Here is a 13,427-nt window from a genome sequence, read left to right as displayed (position 1 = left end):
GGGGAGGGGCTGGGACATCCACCCTGGCATGGGGGAGTAGCAGGGGGACTTCAAATGCAGCCCCAAACCGGGATGGTTTGGGAGACAGCATGATCCTTGCTTTGGGGCTCTTAACCCCTCGGTGACCGGTGACCTGGAGCCCACACCCCGCCGTCTCTCTGGAGCTGAGTGGGGTGGAGGGGGAAACTTCGGGGGGCTTTAGGATGTCGCTTACCCTTCACTTCTCTATCATGGCCCAGGTGTTAGCTGAAGCCCCCCACTTCCCATCTGCACCCCCAGAGTGGGGAAGGGGGCGGGACTCACGTGTGAGTGACTGATGGGGACATGTTTGAGGTGCTGGGGGGGGGCAGGATAAACGTGTCTTTGTGTCGCTCTGGGTGTGACCGAGGGGAGTTTGTGTGTGTGGCCCTGCAGGTGTTTGTCCAACTGTAAGTGAGTTGGGGTGTGACTAGGAGAGGGCGTTTGTACATGAGGGAGAGTCTGTGTGTGACAGTGGGTGGCTGTGACCGGAGGGTTGGTGTGATGATGAGGCTTGTGAGCTTTCCATGGAGTTGTGAGTGTGTATGTGACTGGCAGTGTGACATCAATTCAAGTGAGGACCGTGTTAATCCTGGGGGTATTTGTGCAGCTATAGCTGTGTCAAGGACTGTGTGTGACAGTTTTTGCATGACCCTTTCCAAATGCATGGGTATTGTACAAAACGCATGTGACCAGGTGTGTGACTGGGTGAGAGCTGAGATGACCATGTGCCATTCTATGCCTTTGAATAAATTACTCTAAAAGAGGGAGTGGGGGGATTGTGTGTGCAAAAGAGAGCATCCACATACCCGTGTGTGCGTGCGTGTAGATTTCTTGTAAACCCCATACATGTTCTCACAGATGCAGGTCTGTCTCCTTGTGGTACCCCATCGCTTGGGCAGGTTTGGGGAACCTTGCAAAATGTGAGGGTCCAAGCTTTCTTCAGCTATTGAGAAACCTCTTTTCCTCCATCTTGGGGTTGGGAATACCCCCTATGGAGGGGCTTAGAAGGAAGCTGGAATCAAAAATAATGAAATAATAATTATAACTGCAAGCATTCCTAAGTGCTCATTATGTGAAGGGCACTGTTTCAAGCACATAGCCCCAAGGAAGGCATTTACTCTCCTCAGTGCCCTACTGGTGGATGCTATTGTTACCCTTAGAGATGGGGAAACTAAGGCAGAGAAAAGGACAGTCACTTGCTCAAGCCCAGACAGCTCAGGAGTCGCAGAGACAGGACTGAACCGAGGCAATCAGGTTCTTGAGCCACATGCTTACGAGCTTGTTGAAGAATTCACTTCAAGGGTATGGACAGTGTCTGTGTAGATGTCACTAGGTGGGGTTTTCAGGTAGAAACTCAGAAGAAAAACACCTTCCTTAATCTGACCAGCAGAAGAAAGGAATCAGCTGTGCCCACCCCCAGTGGGGGCTTGGGAGGATGGAGGATACATTCTAGACAAGAGGATTTTCAATTCCATGCGGAGAGGTTGTGGGATCCCCTCCTCTCGTTTCCCCGTCTCAGCACCTACACACTGGTTGGGAAAAGGAGTGCGGTCCAGCACCTGGCATCCGGTCCAGCACCTGGCATCCGGCTGCACACAGTAGGTACTCAATTGATATGTAAGCTGGAGAAAAGCAAAGAGGAACACATGAAAAGACGGACAGTCAGAGACCAAAAGGCACACACTTGAACTGCTGGAAAAAAATGAACCAGGGACGAAGCTGAATTTGGTTTCTATGAAGGGTTCTTGGAATCACCACCTGGGGACTGTCCCTCACCCCTGCCAGTCCCTAGAGAACGCTAGATTGCCTATTCCAAGTGGTGCCAGAGAGTTCGCTGAGAGCGGTGCAGTTAGGGGTGAGTCCCACGTACCTCAAGGCTGGGAAGGAGTTGCTTGGGGGCGGGGCTAATTGTGTAATCATGGAGGCGGGCCTCAAGGGCAGGCTGCTGGGGGCGGGACTAATCAGACAGCCGTGAAGGGGGGGCTAAAGAGCACATGGGGCGGGGCCAAGATGGAGTAATGAGTTGGGGCTGGACTGATGGAGTCCTGCCATGGACTGCAGTGCTCCGGGTGGCCCCGAGGGGCACTGCATGGTGGGAAAACAGTTTCAGCCCCTGCTAACCCCTGAGAGGGCGCTCTGCCCCCTCTTCCCTCCCTCCATCGCTTCCTAGACCCCCCCCCCCATCCCTAATGGGTTTCTCCATGTATCATTCTTAGAAATCATTTATTCATCCTTTCAATCAACAGATATGATTAAACAATGGGGATACAGCCGAGACAAGTCATCCAATCCCTGCCCTCCTGGAGCTGACCTTCTGGCAGAGGAGACAAGAACGACCTAAATACATAATACCATGTAAATGACATGAAGACTAATAAATAGGATGAAGGAGATTAAAGAGTGCTGGCGGAGCCAGGCACAGTGGGGCACACCTGTAATCCTAGCTACTCGGAGGCTGAGGCAGGAGGATCCCGTTGAGGCCAGCCTGGGCAACTTGGCCAGACCCTATCATTAATAGTGATAATAATAATAATAATAATAACAACAACAACAACAACAAAACAACAACTACTATAAATCAATATCAAAATAAATAAAAAGTTCCACGGTGTAGCTCTCCATGGTAGAGGGCCCCTGGGTTGAATCCTCATTACCAAAAAAAAAAAAAAAAAATGGTAGGGAGGTCCTATTTGAGCAGGTGTGGTTATGGAGGTTTATGGGGGTGGATTTGAGGCCACACCTGAAAGAAATGAAAGAGGGTGCCTTGTGTATCTGGGACAAGAGCATTCAAGGCAGGAGGGATAGCAAGTGCAGAGGCCCTGAGATGGGAACAGTTGTGGGCGAGTGCCATTTGGCCAGAGAAGTCCAGAATGGCAGGACCACACAGGAACTTGTGGTTGTGGGCAGGAGTTTAGATTTAACTGGAAAGCAAAAAAAGTTGCCATGTCAGAGGTCTTGTTCATCCATCCAGGGTTTCTCCAGTTGTTCTGGGTTCTGGCCAGCGAGTGGCCCTGTGCATGATCTGAAGCATCCAGAGGACCTGATAACTCTAAGCTCATCATCTTTCCTAAGGGAAAAATTCCCTCTTCCTGACCCCTGGGAAGTCCTTCCTACAATCTAACTGTATCATTGACACTATCTGGGTTCAGGGTCAACTCTCTCAGGGGATCTCCAGAGCATGGTGGGGAGAGAGAGTCCAATTTGGACCAGATACCCCAGGACCTTTACATTTTCCATTCCCTCTGCCTGGGACACTGTACCCCTAGGAGCAGTTACTTGACTTCCTCCCTCTCTTCTTTATGCTTAAATGTCATCTCCTCCAAGAAGACTGCCCTGGCAACCATCTAAAATAGCCTCCCCACTTCCACCCTTGGAGCTCTTACTGTTATTTTTCTTTATCGCCCTTGTCACTTCTTTTCCATGTTTTATGTGTTCATTTATTATCTGTCTCCCCACTAGAACAGGAGCTCATCAGGCAAAGTTTGTTACCACTCCACTGCCTGGAATAGAGCCTGGCACACATAGGTGCTCAGCAAATATCTGTTGAATGAATGAGTGGGTGGACCCCCTGCATACACACAGGGTCTCTTTCTTTCTCAAGTCATAGGATTCTTGTACACTAGTTCCCCCTCTAAACTAATGAGGAGTACATTCCAAAACCCCCGTAGATGCCTGAGACTTGGTATAGTACCAAACTCTGTATCTACTATTTGACCCAATATCCCCTGTCCGTTCTTACACACCACCCATAATACCTGAGTTATTCTGCACTTGCATATTTCATTTATTTATAATCATTTATTTATATCATTATACTTAAGCTTTGGGATTGGGTAAAATAAGATACCTGAACACAGCACTGAAATACCAAGATGGCCAATCTGATAACTAGCAAGTGGGGTGCATGCACAGAGGGGTGATCCACGTCCCAGGGAGGATAGTGCAGAGGTGTTCCAGGGTTTGTCCCTCCCAGTTGTTCTGGGTTCTGGTCACACTATTAAGAATAGTGCATAATTGGGCTGGGGATGTGGCTCAGTGGTAAAGTGTTTGCCTGGCATACATGCAGCCCTGGGTTCAATCCCCCAGCATAATAATTAAAAAAAAAAAAGAATAGTGTGCAATTAAAAACTTACAAAGCCAGGAGTGATGGTGCACACCTGTAATCCCAGCAGCTCAGGAAGCTGAGGCAGGAGGATTGCAAGTTCAAAGCCAGCCTCAGCAACTTAGCAAGGCCATAAGCAGCTTAGCAAGACTGTGTCTCAAAATAAAAAGGCTGGGGATGTAGCTCAGTGGTTAAGCACCCCTGTGTTAACAAAACAAAAACCAACCTTATGAATTGTTCGTTTAAGGAACTGTCTGTTGCTAAGGGGGAACCAGTGTACCAAGGGAGGATGCAGGGACTCCTGGAGCAAAGGCATTAAGAAAACCCATCTTCCTTACTGTGCTTGAAATCCATTATAGGGCAGCACTGTTTAGGGTTAAGATGCTATTCTTCCTGAGCTCCTTTAGAGCATATGAGTGTCCCAGGTGGAGGGAGGTAAATGAAATGTTCAAGACTTCAAAACCCAGAGCCTGGTGGGGCTAGGCCTAAGATAAGGAGCTGAGGCGACACCTAGTGGTGAAGTGAGGTTTTTGCAGGAACTTTGTTCCTGTGTGCGTGATGCTTATGCGTGTCGGTGTGTGTGTTTGTCTTAAGCCAACATAAGTCAGGCAGTTGTTTCTAGTACAAAATTTAAGGGATTCAAACCTTTTTAAATTTTTATTTAAATTTTTTTGTAGTACTGGGATTTTAATCCAGGGATCCTCTACCACTGAACTACACCTCCAGCCCCTTTTGATTTTTATTTTGAGACAGGGCCTGGCTAAGGTGCCCAGGCTGGCCTGGAACTTGTGATCCTCCTGCCTCAGGCCTCCAAGTCAGTGGAACTACAGGCATGCACCACCACACCCAACTAACCAAATTTTTTAAGAAAGGCAAAATTTATGCAAAATATCTATGCACAAAATGTCAAAAACTTAAATAAAAATGGGAATCAATTCTGCCCCTGTACAACTTGCCTCACTTTAATCCTGGGCCCATAGGAATTGTCTGTAGTATGTGCACATGTTCAGTGACAGTATGTATGTTCAGGGACTGTCACAGTTGTGCCTCCGTATCTGCAGGAGACTTGTTCCAGGACCTCCTACGATACCCAAATCTGCCCATGTGCAAGTCCTTTATGTAAAATGGTGTAGCTTTTACGTAGAACCTATGCAACCCTCCTGTAGACTTAAAATCATCTCTAGACGACTTACAATACCTAATAAACTGTTAATGCTATGGAAAGAGTTATCCTGTATTATTTGGAAAATAATAAAAAGTCTGTACATGTTCAATACAGGTGCAATTTTTCCCCAGTATTTTTGATCCAGCATTGGTTGAACCTGCAGAATACTCAGCATTGGGCAAGCCTGGCACAGGGACGTTTGTACCACAATTATACCTATGGATGTGTGTGCATGTGACTCTGTTCCCTATGCATCCATCATGTTGGTGGGCGTGTGTTTCTTATGAGCCCAGCAGCTAGTCTGGGCAATGGCTTTGTGTCCCCAGAATTCAATGTCAGTTTTGGGGAGCCAGTAACATGCAGTTATAATTTATTTGTGCATTCGTGCATTCATTTGGAAAGCATTCGCTGAGAACCCTCTGTTCCAAGCCTCTTAGCACACACCAAGGTCTGGGTGATAGTTTGTGCACTCAAGCAGTGGGGTGGAAGAGTTTACCTCTCTGGAGGTTTTGAGCCTGGCTGTGTTGGGAAGAGGGTGTCAGGGCTAGGGTTGGGGCTCAGTGGTAGAGTGCTTGCCTAGCACGTGTGAGGCACTGGGTTCAATCCTTAGCACCACATAAAAAAATAAATAAAGGGAAGAGGGTTTCATGATGGAAGCAGAGTTTGATGCCACTATTATTATTATTATTATTTACCAGGGATTGAACTCAGGGGCATTCGACCACTGAGCCACATCCCCAAGCCTATTTTTGTATTTTATTTAGAGACAGGGTCTCACTGAGTTGCTTAGTGCCTTACTGTTGCTGAGGCTGGCTTTGAACTTGCAATTTTCCTGTCTTGGCCTCCCTAGCTGCTGGGATTATAGGCGTGTGTTGACTGTGCTCAGCTTGATACCACTTTTAGTTAACAGGGCATCCACACTCCTTTGCCCCTGGGATGGAAACTCAATCTGTCCCAATTTTCATCCATCCAAGGCTTAGCCACAAACCAAGTCAGAACCAGGAAAGAGCAGAGAGTAGTCTGAATGAGTTCTCTGAGGTCTGTATGCAAAAGCTTACTTGCATGGCTCCCAGGAATCCCAGTAGTCTCTAGGTGCCTGTCCACATGTACCTTACACACAGTTCTGACAATCCTGGGCAACTAGCATCTGAGTCCAGTTTAGCAGAAAAGAAGAAAGAAACCAGAAGGCAAACTCCGCTGAGATTTTGAATGAAGAGGCGAAGAGTTCCTCATCTTTTAGGTCCCGAGACAGCACCACAGATTCCCAGTTCTTTCTACTTCTCTTGTAACCCCTATGAAAAGGTCACTGAGAGAAGCACTGGGGTGTGAAGAGATGTGACAGAGCTTGCTGTGGAGTGGCTTTATGTCGACAGTCAGGGAGACAGATGTGGCAGATGTGGTCCATTGTGCAAAATGTCAAGTCAGACAGGCTTCCTGGAGGAGGTGGCTCCAGTTGAGCCTGAGGGTCGAGTGCGTGAAGACGGGAGAGTGGACATTCCATGCAGAAGAAGGTTGTTGGCCAAGCTAACAAGACCTGGAAGCATGCGGTGTGTTCTAGAAACGCGAACTAAGGTGGAGCCTGGCTGGGTCCATGGGGAGGTGAGATTTGGAGGTGAACTTGGAACAAGAGGTTGTGATCTGACTATAAAGACATTGAATGCTGGGTTAAGGGTCTTAGAATTTATTGAGCTGACAGTAAGTCATAGGAGAGACAGCGGTGGGCAGGGAAGAGAGAGTTCAAATGAAAGATTTTTAAAATTTTAAATTGTGGGTAAAATACAAATAATATATAATTTACCATCATCACCATTTCCAGGTATTCAGTTCAGTAATATTAAGAAAATTCACACTATTGTGCAACCAGTTAAACTCATTTTATCGTGCAGAACTGAAACTCTGTACCTATTAATCACTTCCTGATCCCCCTCCCTCCCACTCCTGGTACCCTCCATTCTGATTTCTGTTTGTATGAATTAGATTGTTGATTGATGTCTTTATAGAATCACCTGTAAGAGGGACCCTGCAGGGCTGGGATGGTGGCTCAGTGGTAGAGCACTTGCCTCGGATGTGAGGCACTGGGTTTGATCCTTAGCACCACATAAAAATAAATAAATAAAGATATTGAGTCCATCTACAACTAAAAAAAATATTTTTTTTTTAAAAAAAAGAGGGACCACACATGGTTTGTCTTTTTGTGACTGCTTATTTCCCTTGGCATACTGTCCTCACAGTTCATCCGTGTCCACAGGACTATTTCCTTCCTTTTGAAGGCTGAATCATATTGCATCATAAGGATGCCCACATTTTGTTGATCTGTACCTGGACACTCGGCTGGCTTCCGCCTCTTGGCTATTACGGGTAATGCTACTGAGAAGATGGGTGTGCAAATATCTTGCTGAGGACTTGCTTTTGATTCCCTTATGTCTATACCCCAGAGTGGAGTCTGTGGATCCTATAGCAATTCCATACTTATTTATTTTTTAAAAATTTAACCTTTATTTTATTTATTTACTTTTATGTGGTGCTAAGGATTGAACCTGGGGCCTCACCCATGCTAGGCAAGTGCTCTCTCACTGAGCTACAGCCACAGCCCCCATGTATATTTTTGAGGGCCCTCTGAGCTGTTTTCCTCAGCAGCTGCACCCTTTAACGTCCCCAGCTAGGGTGCCCTAGTGGTCTACATCCTTGCAAACACACATCACTCTGTCTGCAAGCTCAAGTCACAACATTTTTATTAGTGGAATAAGAGATAATGCCATTTGACGTGCATTTCTTTTTAAAACTTTGAAAATTTGATTCATTAATATGGAACTCATGGCCACCAGCATTATAACTCACACCCAAATAAAGTTTATCTAACACGTGGCTTTTCTCAGAGCCTTGCACCGAGGACCACTAGACAGCACCTCGGACCCTGCGGAGGGTAACATTCAAGGACATGAAGTCGCCAGCAAAATGCACAAAAGTGTGGAAAACAGGACACTAAGTAGACTGTTAAAAATGTGCTCGTTTATAGTATGAAACAGAGCTATCTGGTTGTTCAGCCTCAGCTGGGAACCGGTGCCCAGTCCAGCAACATTTTGATACTCTGCACATGGCCACAAATTACCAAAAAAGTCCCAGCAGTTGGCCTTAGACATATAAATAAGTTGTATCAAATAGGCAAGTTTGTCAGTAGGGAATCCGAAGATTTCGAGGCTCCACTCTGTAAGTCTAGGAATGGAACTGCTGGCTCAGTGGAGGTCCTCTGAACAGGCTTTCAGAACCCCTTCCAGGGAACTCTTCCAGAGAGAGCCGCAGTTCCCTCTCCCACCGGCAGGGGGAGCCGTCGGCGGCTGCGCATCCTCCTCAACACCTGCGAGCCTCTCTTTCCTTTTGGACTCTCTGGTGGGTGCACCGTGGTTCCTCCTTGTGGACTTAATTTGCATTTTCTGATGATTAATCATGCTAAGTACTTTTCACCTCTTGATCGACCACCTGGATACCCCCTTTTGTCTGTTCAAGTCTTTCGCCTGCTTCTCATTAGGCTGCCTGCCTTCTCCTTATTGCTTTGTAGGAAGGTGTGAGTGTGTGTGTGTGTGTGTGTGTGAGTGAGAGTGTGTCCAGATTGTATATAGACACACACAACCATAGCTTACATAAATATGAAACCAGAATACGAGCTCCTGATTGGACATAAGGATGACAAACATAGTCCCCTAGTCTGTGAGTTTCCTTTTCATTCTTTTAATGGCTTCTTTTAATCAATAGAATTTCTGAATTTTAACATAGTTCAGATCATAATTTTTTTTCCCTTCACGGATGGTGCTTGTCAGTGGGTCCTATTTTAAAAATCCTTGCCCACAATAGGGTAATGAAGATATCCTTCCACGTTTTCTCCTAAAAGTTTTAGAGTTTGTCTCTCCCACTTAGATGAACAATCCATCTAGAATTGGTTTCTGTACAGGGTGTGAGGTAGGAACCAGCCTTCATTTTCTCCCCCCATGAACTGGTTTAAATATCCCAGTACCATGGAGACTCAAATCAAAACCTGGGCGTCTTTGGGAAAGTTTCTTAGCATCTTTGTGCCTCTATTTCCTCTTATAAAATGGGAAGTATAGTCCTGTCTATTCTGAGTCGTTACCTGTGCCTTGCTACAAGTGGTGCCTGGTACCTAACAGAAGCTCAAGACACATTAGCTATGATTCATATTACTCTGAAAGCGGTGAACTTTTTTTTTTTCCTCCTGACGATTTTTCTTGGGGTAGGCCCCCATTTCTTTTTTGGGGGTACTGGGGATTGAACTCAGGGGCACCTGACCACTGAGCCACATCCCCAGCCCTATTCTGTATTTTATTTAGAGACAGGGCCTCACTGAGTTGCTCAGTGACTCACCTTTGCTGAGGCTGGCTTTGAACTCATGATCCTCCTGCCTCAGTCTCCCGAGCCTCTAGAATTACAGGTGTGCACCACTGCACCCTGGCCCCCATTTCTTTCAGTGGTTCTCCGGCATGATGCTCAGAATGATGGTGAGGAGAGGAAGAGACACTTTTTGAGATGTTTTCTGCATCAGGATCCACTGGCTCAGTGCTGGGGAGGCAGGGAGAATAAGGAGTTAAAGGGGAATAACCTCTAGTTTCTGACTGTGAGTACATCAGCGCAAGGACCAGGGTGAAGCCAGTGTCATTCAGTCCTTAGAAGGCACTTACTCTCATTTAGTGCAAGTGCAGGACACCTGGGAGGGTGGGAGGTCACAGGAAAAGTATAAGAATGTTCCTTGCTTTTTTTTTTTTTTTAACCCAGGGGTGCTTGACCACTGAGCCTCATCCCCAGCCTTTTTTTGTATTTATTTAGAGACAGGGTCTCACTGAGTTGCTTAGCGCCTTGCTTTTGCTGAGGCTGGCTTTGAACTCACGATCCTTCTGCTGGGATTACAGGCATGCACCACCACACCCAGCTTGTTCCTTGCTTTTTAACAGCTTTATGGAATATGGTTTACACAGCATAAAATTCATCTGTTTACATATGCAATTCAGTGACTTTTCATAAATTTGCAGTTATGCAGCCATCACCCCAATCCCATTTTACAACATTTCTGTCCCCCTCAAAAGATCCCTCACTCCCCTTTGCATTCCCTCCCCACTGCTGACCCCAGTTCCAGACAATCGCTAATCTACTTTCCATCACATTGATTTGCCTTTTCTGGGTACTTTGTACAAATGAAATCATAAAATATGTGGCCTTTTCTGTCTTCTTTTCTGGCTTCTTTTATTTAGCAAAATATTTTTGAGGTTCACCCACATTGTAGAAAATATCAATAGTTGTTCCTTTTGTGGCTGAAGGGTTCCCTTATATTGATGGACCAAGGTTTTTTTCTCCATCGCCAGCTGATGGGCATTTGGTTGCATGCCTTATGAATCATGCTGCTCTGAATATTCATGCATGTGTCTTTTCATGGTCGTATAATTTATTTCTCTCGGGTAGATGGAATTGTTAGGTCTTATGATAGACTTATGTTTAACTCTTTAAGAAATTGCTACCCTGTTTCTCAAAGTGCAACAATTGATATTCCTAGTAGCAGTGTCTGTGGTTCCAGTTTTTCCACATCCTCATCAATACTTGATACCATCTTTTTTATTTGATGCCATTCTAATGAACGCAATGTGTCATTAGTTCTGTGAAACACACTCGTAGAAGTGTCCAAAAATCAGGTGGGTTTAGTGGTGTGAGCTCTAGGTGGAGATCTGGGCTGTAGACAGGCCTCAGGTAATAGATTGATTTAGTCAGTCAATCAAGAACAATTTCTTAGAGATGGGGATGTAGCTCAGCTGTAAAGAACTTGCCTAACATGCACCAGGCCCTGGGTTTAATCCCTATGAACAACCCCCCCCCCAACACACACACGAAGAAAGGGAAAGAAAGAAAGAACAACTTCTTGAGCATCTACTATGTGCCATGTGCTGTTCTAGGTCCTGAAGACTCAGCTGACAAAAATAAAGACATAATGGGGCTGGAGTTGTGGCTCAGTGGTAGAGTGCTTGCCTAGCATGTGTGAGATCCTCAGCACCACATATAAATAAAGGTATTGTGTGCATCTACAACTAAAAAATAAATAAATGATTAAATATATATACACACACACACCCAGTAGTGGATCTAGTACTGAGTAGATCACTGCTGGGAGAAGCCTGATTGCCCTGAGCTAGGGCAGTGACACACAGCCCTCAGGGTGAGAAGATGAGAGGTATCATTGGGTTTCAACTTTTTCTTGGGAGGTTGCAGTAAATGCTAGTGTGTGTGTGTGTGTGTGTGTGTATGAATGACAGTCCTAGGGGTCTATGGTCTAGTGGAGGAGACAGACCATCAACAAATAGAAGTGCAATACACAATAATATCACATGGTGAGGGTTCTGATAGTTAAAAAATAAGTAAAGGGTGAAGCGTCATGGGGGCTCTGATTGCAGATGAGGTGGTCAGGGAAGGTCGTTCAGAACGGATGGCCATATTTGGACTTGGGGGTAAGTTCAGTGGGGAGCTTGTGCTTAGCAGGCATGAGGCCCTGGGTTTAGTCCACAGCACCCCTTCCCCAAAGACCATATCACTCAGGGTCCAGTCAGGGAAACAACCATTCATGTCGATCAGGGACAGCGGATTTAACACAGGGGATTGGCTAAGTGGGAGATGGAGGAGTTGAGAAGCCAGATGGCATAATCAGGGAATCCAGCTACAGGCCTCGGCAGAAAGCTGCTGGAGGGACACTGGAGAAGCTCTTGTGGAGCCATGGAGGGGGTGTGGGCACAGTCACAAAGCACCACCCCCACCAACCCGGGTAGAGAGGAGAGAAACCGGGTTTCTCCCTCCGCACTCTCCAATCTCCCTCCAGTGCCTCCCATTGGTTGAATCTAACAGGAAGTCAGTGCGCAAAGGGACGTGGGAAATGTAGTTTTTTCTGCAGGAGGGCATGGCGTGACTCTGACCCATACAAGGATATAGAATAGACATAGAAGAAATAGAGGAACAAGCCATGTGGGCGTCTGTGGTAATAGAGTTTTGGGTAGAGAGAGCAGCCAGGGCAAAGGTCCTGAGTGTGCCAGGTGGAACCAAGGCCCTGGGGTTGGGTAGGATGGTACAGATCGAGTGTGCCAAATGTGAGGGGCAGGGGCAGGACAAAGCCCAGAAGGGAGAAGCAGACATTCAGGAAGTAGGAAGGGACCGTGAGGCTACAGAAGTGGGAAAACCAGGGAGTGATAAGGTGTGTCTGAAATAAGGGAAGAAATGGCTTTCAAGAAGAAGGGGAAAGCCAGGCCCAGTGGCGCAACTACTCTGGAGACTGAGGCAGGAGGATCGCGCCGGCTTAGCAACTTAGAGAACACCTGTCTCAAAAATAAATACACAAATCCACATATAAAGGGTTGGGAATGTAGCTTAAATAATTCAAGCTCCGTGCAAGGTAATTGATGCCTTTGGGAGAGGAGTTTGGGATCCTGGAGGAGGTGGGAGGCCAGGAGGTGCACCCAGTAGTGGATCTAGTACTGAGTAGGGAGATCACTGCTGGGAGAAGACTGTTGCACTGAGCTAGGGCAGTGACACACAGCCCTCAGGGCGAGAAGATGAGAGGTATCATTGGGTTTCAAATTTTTCTTGGGAGGTTGCAGTAAATGCTAGCAAGTCCATTTTCCGCGTTCAGTGCTAATAAATGGAAGTTTTGTACAAGTAAGCAAGGACACTTTTTTTAATCACTTGCAAATAATAACAACAATGGCATTTACTATTTATGAAAAATGTACCATGTCCCAGACAATGTACAAAGCACTTTACAGGCACTGTCCTCCCTCTCTGTCCCCCAGGCTCACTCTGTTCCGACCACACTAGCTTCTTTCCTATTCCTTGAACATTCCTGCCCCAGGGCCTTTGCACTTGCTGTTCCTGATGCTTGAATTCTTCTCCAGATATCCAAATGGCTTCCTCCCTCGCCTTCTTAAATATCTGCTTAACTGTAAGCTTCCTCAATTTAAAATCAACTCTCCCCTCCGGAGTCCCTATTCCCCTTCCTCAGATATTCTATTTGTATTTCACTTTGTTTCTTGTCTGACTCGCCCCACAGCTCCGCGAAGGTAGGCATTTTTGTCTGTTGCTCTCTGGGGTGTAGTTGATGTTCGA

At 46.3% G+C, this 13,427-nt stretch overlaps 1 long non-coding RNA gene across 1 annotated transcript; it reads right to left on the bottom strand.

Annotated features, from left to right (window-relative positions):
- Window positions 1-6,953: 6,953 nt before the first annotated feature.
- On the bottom strand, window positions 6,954-9,854 carry LOC125613738. Its single transcript, XR_007344305.1, has 2 exons — window positions 9,663-9,854; window positions 6,954-8,704 (listed from the first exon to the last, which is right to left on the bottom strand). It is a non-coding gene; the product is annotated as an uncharacterized LOC125613738 (long non-coding RNA).
- Between the last annotated feature and the right edge of the window lie 3,573 nt (window positions 9,855-13,427).

Source organism: Marmota marmota, unplaced genomic scaffold (genome assembly GCF_001458135.2).
Source record: "Marmota marmota marmota unplaced genomic scaffold, marMar, whole genome shotgun sequence".
NCBI classification, from domain to species: Eukaryota; Metazoa; Chordata; class Mammalia; order Rodentia; family Sciuridae; genus Marmota; species Marmota marmota.
The sequence above is the reverse complement of the archived record's forward strand: the minus strand, read 5'-3'. Positions and strand labels throughout refer to the sequence as shown.